This window comes from Urocitellus parryii, chromosome Y (genome assembly GCF_045843805.1).
Source record: "Urocitellus parryii isolate mUroPar1 chromosome Y, mUroPar1.hap1, whole genome shotgun sequence".
In the NCBI taxonomy this organism is placed as follows: domain Eukaryota; kingdom Metazoa; phylum Chordata; class Mammalia; order Rodentia; family Sciuridae; genus Urocitellus; species Urocitellus parryii.
Genome location: NC_135548.1, coordinates 20,467,075 through 20,477,813, shown reverse-complemented (window position 1 = coordinate 20,477,813; position 10,739 = coordinate 20,467,075). Strand labels below are relative to the sequence as shown.

The window sequence follows — 10,739 nt, the reverse complement described above, 5'->3', positions numbered from 1 at the left end:
AGAGATGGCTCTGCAAACTCAGGGGTCAGCTCCTGTGCTGGAGGGCAAGAGGAGCAAGGGAGGCAAGAGAGTGAGCACACCCCAACTCCCCCTATTTACTGGGGAGAAGACATTCAATAGAATATTCCACCCAAATAAGGCAAGGGGTAGGGTTTCACAGGGTGGAGTCTTGCTTGGTGATGTCTATGGTCAGTAGACTAATTGACATCTTGGCAAGTCATGCCCATATCAGGTGCTGTGTGGGATCACAGGCAGAGCAAGAGAAAAGGCACATTTGCATGGGGCAGCCTAATCATTTCGCAACACCAGACCAGTGCCCTCATACACTCAAATGCACAGAGCTCACACACAGCCCATGCGTGGCTCGTGAGCATCTTAGTGTAAATAAAGAAGTGGAGCTGTATTTCCAAGGAATTCTGATATGGAAAAATAAGTCTTAAAATATAGGCTGTTCATGGTTGATTTTCTTATGGAATTCACTTGAGTGAGTTATAGGACTCCATGTTCAATTTGCGTAACTCTAGGAAGAATGGCTGGGCATAGTAACACATGCCTGGAATTCCACATGCTTGGGAGGTTGAGGCTGGAGGGTCACAAGTTCAAGATCACTGTTGGCAAATTAGTGACACCCTGTCTCTAAATGAAAAGTTTATAAAGGCTCGGGATATAGCTCAGTGGTAAAGAACCCCAGAGTTCAATCCATAATACTTAATAAAAAAATAATAAATCTCCATATCTAGAAGAATGATATCAGGGGTATAATAGCTCATTGTTTTTATATTAAGTCTATCTTTATACTACTGATGCTAGATTTTGAGCATCAGACCTGTCTATAAAAATTACAAAAGTTTCCCATGGGTGTCACTGTTTTAAACTATGAATTTATAATTTCCTCTAAAATCTGCTTCCCCTTACATGACAGAAGTTACTGATGTATTTTTTTAATTCATTATATACATTAAATGATCAGATATTCCCATTATTCCTACATTTCCCTTTAACTCTCGAATCCTTGCTGCCTAACCCTCCATTTATAGCTGCTTTTCTTGTCTGGCCTCTCAGCCTGACCTAGACTTACAGAGTTTTTCCTCACTCCAATGCATTTTCTAATTGCTATGAAGTTTCTTTCTACATCATAGATCTAATCACATTAGGTCCCAGTTTACAAATTTGTCACCCTGTTGTCCCCAGGGGGAGACAAATTACCAATTCCCTTAAGACAGAAGGATCTTTCAATGCTTCCCACATTCAATATATTCCTGAAAATCTAAAGTGTACCAAGTGCTGTCTTGGAGGGATCAAAGATAGCAAAAGATATGTTCTGGCCTTGTGGAATGTAATGTCCAGTTGAGAAGACTGACACTATTCACATGATTGCACCAAAAAATGTTAAGTTGCTTCTGTGAAAGTGTTGCACCACAGTTTGTGAGATTGTACAGGAGGGATTTGCAGAAAGAGTGGTTGGGGAAGACTCCCCCGTATGGTAGCTTATGAAATAGAGTCAGGAGGGTAAGTTGGTGAAAGAAGAGTTATCATGAAGTAGAGTTCTAGGAGGAGAAAGTCCTTTTGCAAAGTCTTGTTTCATGGGCTACTATGCTTGGTAGGAGGAACCCAACTGTTTTCAATTGTTTTCCAGTTCAAATATTTATGATTGAAATGTTTCAACCAGAGCATGTGGGCTAGACCATCTCAAGACTCAAGAGAAGGAATCCAACACACAAAGCATTTCAACTTCTGTAGGCTAGTGAATACTTCTACAAGCTTTGGAAATAAATGACAAGTTTTATGAGGGAGGGTGGCATAATCAGAATGCACTTAGAAAAGAAGACAGATGGTAAATTGGCAGGGAATAAACAAGAAAATGAGATCTTGCTAGGATAAGTTTATCAATCACAATATTCTTGAAGATCTAAGAAGAGAGAAGTGCAGTTTAATGATTGAAAACTATTAAATGTCTATATTTGAGTATAAGGTCAATGCAGGAAGAATACAGATAAATAATTGGAATGTATTCTTTCACATCACTACTACAAAATGCCTGGCACTGGCTACTCAGAAAATAAAGAAAGATTTAAGAGGCTCAAAGTTTGAGAGATTTAGAGTTTAAGATAAGGCCCCCTAGTAATCTGGTGAGGGCAGCAGATGGCAGCACACAGTGGAGAGAACTCAAGTAGGAACAAATGATCACATCTCCAACTAGAGCAAGAGAAAGGATGGTGGAGGCTACAGCATTTGTGAAAGCACATCCCTGTGACTTAAGGCCCTCCTGTAGGATCCCACTTCTTAAATGTCCACAGCAACTCTCAGTAACACCACCCTGGGCCTTGATCAAAAGGGCATGGACAGTGAAACCATACCCAAACCACATAAGGAATAAAGATTTAAAAAGTAAGGAGACAGAAGGTGAGTGGAAAGCTATGTCACCAAAAGAAAGAGGGCATGTTGTTGTGGGGAATTCTGAACTCTCACCCATTAGAACCATCATGCTTGCTACCTAGGAATTATTTTCTTAGTGGTTTTGTCAAGTAGCTCAAGAAGCTATGTGATCCTATTATTCCAGAAGATAGCACATCATATTTTCTATACCGGAATTGGATTTCTCAAATATAAGTGAAAATATCTTGGGAATTAGAGTAGGCTCTGCCTTTTTAACAAGTCCTACTTGAAGTCTTGATAGAATCAAAACATTGAGAAATCATGGGGGAAATTTTCAAAGCACAAATTCGTTGTCAAAGATGCTCAAAGTACTGCACAAAGAAAAATATCCTCATGTTTAAAGCACATCAGGAGTCAACATGGAGTATTGAGAAAGCATTGCTTATACAAATAGACGTGGAATTCCAAATCAGAGTTGAACTACTTTTCTGGATTACATTCTATAAGTTCTTTAATTTCTGCAAATTCTAGTTAAAGACATTTATGTCTTGGGCTTTCTCAAGTCTCTTGCTACTCATTTGTCAAAATTGTGTCCTCTACACTCCCTGCTGTGCTTTTATACCCCATCTGTGAGTAATTGGGGGGAAGGGGGATGGGGAGTGTGGAATGAAAGGGAGATGCTCTCTGAATCACATCAGGTAAGGTCTAGTCACTCTGCAGCTTCTGTCTCAGCTACCTAAGCTATGGCCTTACCTAGGAGAGGCTGAGACAGCCAGGGACATTAGCTATCCTGCCTATTCTGGTAGCCTTCTGTAATCAGAGAAAATGTTGGCCCTTGATCTGAGAAGTGCCTAGCAACACGTAGTGCATAAAGCTCATGAGCAAGGAAAATCTTTTGCTGTATTTTTCATGTATTTGTAAATTGTTAATTCCCACATAGGAATTCTTAGTCATTTTACAATAAGTGGCAGTACATATTTTACAATATTCATAAACCATAAAAATTAGCAAAATACAATTTTGTTATTGGCTCAGAAAATATCAGTAGAACTGAATTAAGACCATTTACTATAAAATTTTAGCTTGAGGTCAATAGTAGTGTAGGCTATCAATTTATATACATATTAAGGAAACCCACAAGTTATGTGCTTACTTACTTATGGAGTCAGTTTTTTTTTTCTACTTGCAATAATAAATGTAGAGTTTTTAAAAATATATACAATAGGTAAAAGATAATTTCATCATCTATAATACTGTTCTATTTAATACTTGATAAAAAGTAATGAGTATGAAATAGTATCTTAATATAATCAAACAATTATCATTTTAAACATAGCCATTGCAATATTTGAAATGTAGTAATGAATGTACCTGTTTTTATTTTTGAAATTAATAAAACACTTTCCCCTAAGTCATCTTGAATCCTATTCTCTGTATAAAAATTCAATCTGAAACTGACAATAATGCACATGGCAAATCTTATGCTGGGTTAGAGTCTCCCCAACAGGTGGTTTCTTATGATTAATGATTTACAATAGTTTAAAATTCAGATTGGTAAATGCGCTGGATATTTTTAATTGCCAGACACTTTTCTACCTCCAGCTTGTCTTATGACAGCTTGCCTTCATTTTAAACATGTTGTTATTGAATATGATTTAAAATGAGTGCCAAAAGCATGAGGTGGCTTCATGCATTGACTGTTATGGGCAAACACCGCATATAAGCTTTTCTTCTGTGCTAACAAAAATAAAAAATAAATTATAGTTTTCTAGTAGGTTGCTCTATATATTCATATTTTAAAAAGGCTGTGACTACTGGTTGTTTAGATCTGTTCCACCATAGTTTGACATGAGTTCTATCTCCAAGTATAATCAAATTCCTATCTTATCTATAAGAGGCTTATATTTTAAAGTTTAACTTCTCCGGAGAGTAATTCAATTTTAACAAATTTGGAAAAGCTAAGAGGATATAGGAGAGTTAAAAAGAGGTTTTCAGGTTTTTAATAATTAGTTTATTTATCCTAGGAAAGAAAAAGCAATGTCTTTCTATTTTGAAGTACAGGAAGACTTGCTTTGGTTGAGGATGGACATAAAAATCTCTAATATAATGCAATTTGTGAGAATACTATTTTTAGGAGACATTGATGCTATTAATTATCTTGTAGAAAAAAAAGTCATTTAAGTATCTCAAAGTTTTTGTTCATCAGTCTGTACATTGCTGCTAAAAATGGCAATTTATTGATTGGGTTATTTATTTTTTTGGTGTTAAGTTTTTTTATTCTTTATATACCCTGGGAATAAGTGCTCTATCTGATGGTTGTGTAGCAAAGTCTTTTTCCTACTCTATGGGCTCTCTCTTCACATTATGGATTGTTTCCTTTGCTGAGAAGAAGCTTTTTAGTTTGAATTTATCCCATTTATTAACTCCTGATTTTATTTCTTGTGCTTTAGGAGTTTCCTTAAGGAAGTCAGGACCTAATCCAAGATGATAAAGATTTGGGCCTACTTTTTCTTCTATTATGTGCAGGTCTAATTTCTAAATCCTTGATCCACTTTGACTTTTATGCATGGTAAGAGATAGTGGTTTAATTTCATTCTGCTGCATTTGGATTTCCAGTTTTCCCAACACCATTTGTTGAAGATGCTATCTTTTCTCCAATGTATGTTTTTGGCTACTTTGTTTAGTATGAGATATCTGTACTTATGTGGGTTTATGTCTGTGTCTTCTACTCTGTACTATTGGTCTACATGTCTATTTCAGTGCCAATATCATGGCATTTTGGAGTTGGAGAATATCATGTTAAGCAAAGTAAGCCAATTCCCCAAAACTAAAGCTGAATGTTTTCTCTGATAAGTGAAGGCTGATTCATAATGGTAGGTGAGGCATGGGAAGAATGGAGGAAGTTTGAGCAGAGGGAAGGAAGTGGAGGGAGAACTGGGGCAGGAAAGATGGGTGGAATGAGATGGATATCATTATCCTAGGTACATGCATGACTGCACATATGGTGCTACTCTAAATCATGCACAGAGAAATGAAAAGTGGTGCTCCATTAGTGTACAATGAATTGAAATGCTTTCTGCTGTCATATATACCTAATTAGAAAAATAAATTAAAAATAATTAACCGTAAACAAAAATAATAACTCATTTATTTTAATTTATGCCTATTTTAAACCTAAGTATCTTGAAAAACTTATAAATTATTAGATATTTTCATTACTGTAAGTGCACATGCTCTAACTTATTCCACCTAAAATAATTAAATTGGATTTTTCTTATTAGTATCCCTGTGATATTAACACATGCTTAGTTTTATTAGAAAAAAAATTCCACTGTAATGCAATATTTCCACACATTAAGTACAGGTTTTAAAAGCATGTTTTGATGAGAGCACATTTTCTCCTAATTTTCAGCAACCAGGGTCTCCTGATATATTAGCAACTGGGCATCTAGTACTTTGAGAATAGCCCTTCATATTTGTATACATAGCCTGCTTTACAATCTACAGGCTGTCCTCAACAGAGAGAAGAGATAACCAGGTCCAGGCCTGGTTGTGTGTAAGACCCTGGCAGGCTGTGAAATCAGCATTACCAGCCATAAAATGTTCCTTCTCAGTGTCAATGTCATACTTTCCATGGTCATTCCAAAACACACATTGGTTATATTGTGGGCTCAAGTGACTAAAATATGCAGGAGCAATGATTCCATCTAAATTAGATTATTTGGCATAGCAACAGTAACCACAAAGTATATATGATGAAGGGCTGTAGGTAATTAGAGATATGGCAACAGAGTCATGGAGGAGCACAGAGAATGGCAAGCAAAGTAGTGGACAGAGCGACCACAGCCCTAAATTCAACCACCAGATCATGCAAAACTCTGTTCTGACCTCACATCACCTCTGCTTCTAGGACCTGGAGCATCAGGACTGGGGTAAAAGGGGTAGAGAATGGATATTGAAATACAGGAAGATCTGGAAGACTTCAAAGGAGGCCAGTGATGACATCCATAGCACACAGATAGGAAAGCAGTCCTGAGTCAGAACATAGCCCTGTGGCCTAGAAAACATTAAAAGAGGAGCTGGGTGAGAGGCTCTCAGCTCCACGCTGGCTGAGAGCCACCCACGTTTGCCTATGTTTGCTGCTGATGGCTTGCACTGAAAACTACTCCCAGGTCCCAGGAGTATCCCTGTGGCCAGCACATTCTGGAAGACCCTTGGAGATCCCACCATGGCCTCAAGCCCTCTTTAGGTCATCTCTATTGGGAGATAGGCTTCTTTCATATTTCTCCCATATTGAAGAAGTCCAGGAGAGGGTAAAAGGCTGACAAATGAAAGAAACACATTTACAAAAGCATTGCAAGAGTTCATGGTCAACGTGTGTCTGTTTGTTTAGCCTTGCAGGGATTGGGTGGTTTGTGGGATCCCTGCTTAAAACAAGGTAACATTCAATTTGTCTGCAAGAAAAATAGGAGATCTAGTTCCAAGTTCTTTATGCATCAATTTTTTCCACAGTTATTTATATGTGCTTAATATGAATTTTAGAATGACTCCTTAGGCTCTCTTCTATACCTAAGAATTCACCAGTGAATAAAACAAAAGTCTCTTGTCTTCTAAGGCATAAATAAAATGTCAGGTGGTAAAAAGTGGTACAATGGGGGAAGGGCAGAATCAACCTAAGAAGGACAGTGTGTGTTTGTGTGTGTGTGTGTGTGTGTGTGTGTGTGTATTCATGCACACATAAATTAGCATGATTTTACAGTTAAGGAAGGCGTCTCTGATAAGAAAACATTTGAGCAAAGTCCTGAAGGAAGCAAATGATCAAACCTTGTGGGTATTGCAGGAAGAGTATTATGACAAAGTACAAAGGTCCTGATGGTAATGGTGCAGAGAAACCAGTGTGGAGGAAGGGCCATGCAGGAGTGGGAATGCAAAGGGAAGGGATCACGGGGTCACTGAGGCCACTGTAAGGTATTGGCTTTGACGAGGAGAGAGACAGGAATCCCTGAGGGTTCTGACCAGAGAGTCATATCTAGTTTTCCTTTTAGAACAGGCTCTCTCCTGGTTTAGTAGAGAGATTGTAGGGGATGAGAGGAAACAAGGAGACCAGCTCCTGCCTACTATATTAAGATCTGATTTCTAAATGATCCCAATGCCTGGCAAGTATTCAAAAATGAAAGAGCAGACAGCTAGCATTTAAAATGGAGAAGAAACATTTGTAGTTATCCTTTTAGTAGAATGGAAACTTAAAATGTCTTGGAGACTGATAAGGATCAGAAAGGTTAAATATTTGTAATAAATAACAGTACTGAACAGAGAGAGTAAACACTGAAGAAAGATTCAAACCTGTGTCTGTCTCCAAGCCTGATATAATTAACCACTCCTTCAAATCACTGCCAAATTCATTATTCTATTTTTCACATTTCAGCCAAATTGAACTTGCTAAGAAACAGATCTTATACTGTGGCTGTATTTTGCCTCATGTCCTGTGGTAAAACCCCTCAATAGTCTGCTCAAGACCCTGTATGATCTAACCTCTGTGCTCCTGAATGCAGAAATTCTTTTAATTCCCTATATAAGGCACTTTCTTACTTCTAGGCCTTTGCAGACTGTGTTCTTTCCTCAAAACATTTTCCTTCTTAGAATCAAGGTTCAAAAAAGTATAACAAAACACAATTTCTTGAGAGACTAATATTGAATTCCTTTCTTAAAACTGTTATGACATCGTGTTAAATTCTTTACATGTATCAGTTACATCTAATATTTCTAATAACAAGCACTTTTGTGTCACACAACTTTTAGTGTTTCTATTTCCATTTTGGTCTTTGCAAACAGCACCCCCTGGAGTTGTGCAGAGGGTAGTGCACTAACAATAGCCCTATCCAGTAGACACTCATTTTCAAAGTGGGTTAACTGAGGAGTAGACTAGTTAAGAACTTGTTCAAAATCATACAGAGAGCAAACTAAGATTCACATCCTGGTCTGCTTCCATTAACTGTTCCATTAGGTCATCCCTGATAGTTGGTAAAGTAATGCTGGACAATTGTTGGATTTGGGCTTGAACTAGCCCATTGAAAGTCTCTTGGCTTCTATGCAGGTTAGAAGAGCCCAGTTAGCAATAGTCTCATGGAAGGTTTCCAACAGCCTGGCTTTTATCTTATGGATTAGAGACTCAAGCAGACAAGCATCAATGACTGTGGTGTATAGCATGAGGGCTGGCATGTTCCTAGAGACAGCTGCCCTATGCTCCCTGCCCTTTAGCAATTGCCTGGCAACCTTTTCCTGCATGCACAGTCAGGGCTCTCTCTTAGGTCGGCCAAGAAAAAGTCCTGACCTCCATCTCTGCCCTAGCCCACATCTCACAATATGTTTTTAGCCAAATGAGGACCAGATGTGTAAAAATGGATGGATTGGTGAAAATCCATTGTCAATATTGGGGAAAAAGGAGAGGGGCTGCTGAGGTTACCAAAAATCATCACATTTATATTAAAAAAGTGACAGCATTATAATTTGTGAAACCAGTGGACAAAAAACACTGATGTAAGTTATTGGCAATAAAGCAGCCGGGAAGAACTCTCTGGACTTTGGTTGCTTTCTGTATTTAATGAATACCGAATCCAAATGCTTGTGAGGATGTGGGAGAAGTGTTATCTAAAGGAGTTTCTTTTTACCTCTATTTTCTCTCTTCCATTATAAGATTCCAGAAGTTCTACTTAACCCTCCCAATTTCCCCTGAGGGATGTGTGTGTGTGTGTATAAATTTATATATATATATATATATATATATATATATATATATATATATACCATGAAAATTAAGCAGGAAGATAAGAACAGAGGCCACAGGTATGTTGGTTTGCTGCCTGGCTTTCTTACATTTTTGCCTTGATCTACTAAAGGCTGGTAGCTGATTTCTTTGGTGGATTCAGATCAACTCTATGTCTATGTCAAGGGATCACTTAGGAATACCCACTTCATCATCAAAATGAGTCTTCAGCCCAGTAAGTATCAAGAATACCTGAATTATCTTCTACTCACTATTCATTTTAAAACAAAACAACTTTATCACCTATAAATTACAAATTTTAATGACACTGACTAAAAAGATCGTAAAGAGATACCTGGCTGCCAGTAATCCAGCCCCCTGTGATGAAGGGAGAAATCATAGTTACAAGGCAGAGAAACACATGCCTACAAGATAGGTGTTTATCAAACTGCTTTGTAAAGCATAAGGAAGAACCTCAGTTGCAGAGGGGCCCAAAGAGGAGTGAGGCAGCAGAGTGCCTGCTCCCCACAGGAAACTGGGGTTAGTTTTAACTAACAAGAAGTACCTGACTCAGAGGAAAGGAATTTGCTGGTGTCCTCACCAGCCCTCACACTGGATGGCCTAATCCCATTCTATTGATTGGCAGTGGGGTTATTCCAAGGAACTCCCTGACTCACCTTCATCAGGACTTGGAATTCCCTTCTATGTAATTCTTGCTGACTGAAAGCCTCAGAGCTAAGCAATTAATCTATTTCTAAGGCAACATGAAAGCAAGTATAAATCTTTACCCATAACTGATGCAAGTACTTCTCATTGCTTCTAGACAAAGAGATGATGCCAGAGGATGAAGACATTTTTCATGTGACATGAGACCATCTCATCTAACATTCAAATACTCCTCTGGCTCCCAGCCTCATCTATCAGACCAGAGCCAGACTTCAGAAAGAAACTTAGTTTCCACAGTCCTCTCTGCTACTACCTTTTAAAACTTTTTATTTTGATTTCTTTCTCTCCCCACCCTCCCCAGAAAGTTTTCTCTCCGTTGAATGATAAATTGGAACAAGTCATGTAGGGAAGTGGTCTATGGGAGGTCTTGTGAGGGGCTCAAGTCCTTCTTCCCAAACTAACAAAACTGGATTGAGGATCCTGTCCCAGGTCAGAAATCATGCAGCTAGGGGCTGGGGTTGTGGCTCAGTGGTAGAGCACTTGCCTAGCATGCATGAGGCACTGGGTTCAAACCCCAGCACCACATAAAAATAAAGATATCGTGTGCACCTATAACTAAAAAAACAAAACATCTTAAAAAAAGAAATCATGCAGCTAAACTGTTCAGCAAGGGAATTAACTGGGGTAAGAACCAGGTAATGTGACCAGAAAAAAAAAATAGACTTAGGATAATGAATAAGTTATTGGAAAAAGGTCATGTGATATATCTGCCAGCCCTTTTCTCTATTTTATTTTCCTGTATTGCACTAACTACTTCTATATGCTGTGTACTTTATTCAGTAGTTCTACATATTGTCTTTCTCCCTCTAACAGATGTAAACCCTGTAAGAGCAGCAACTTTTCTTCCTTTTTTCACAACTGCATTTCCAGTAGG

General features: G+C 38.2%; 1 non-coding gene across 1 annotated transcript; it reads left to right on the top strand.

Moving 5' to 3' along the window:
• Positions 1 to 10,318: 10,318 nt before the first annotated feature.
• Positions 10,319 to 10,391, top strand: Trnaa-agc (transfer RNA alanine (anticodon AGC)). Its single transcript has one exon. It is a non-coding gene; the product is annotated as a tRNA-Ala (tRNA).
• The last annotated feature ends 348 nt before the right edge of the window (positions 10,392 to 10,739 follow it).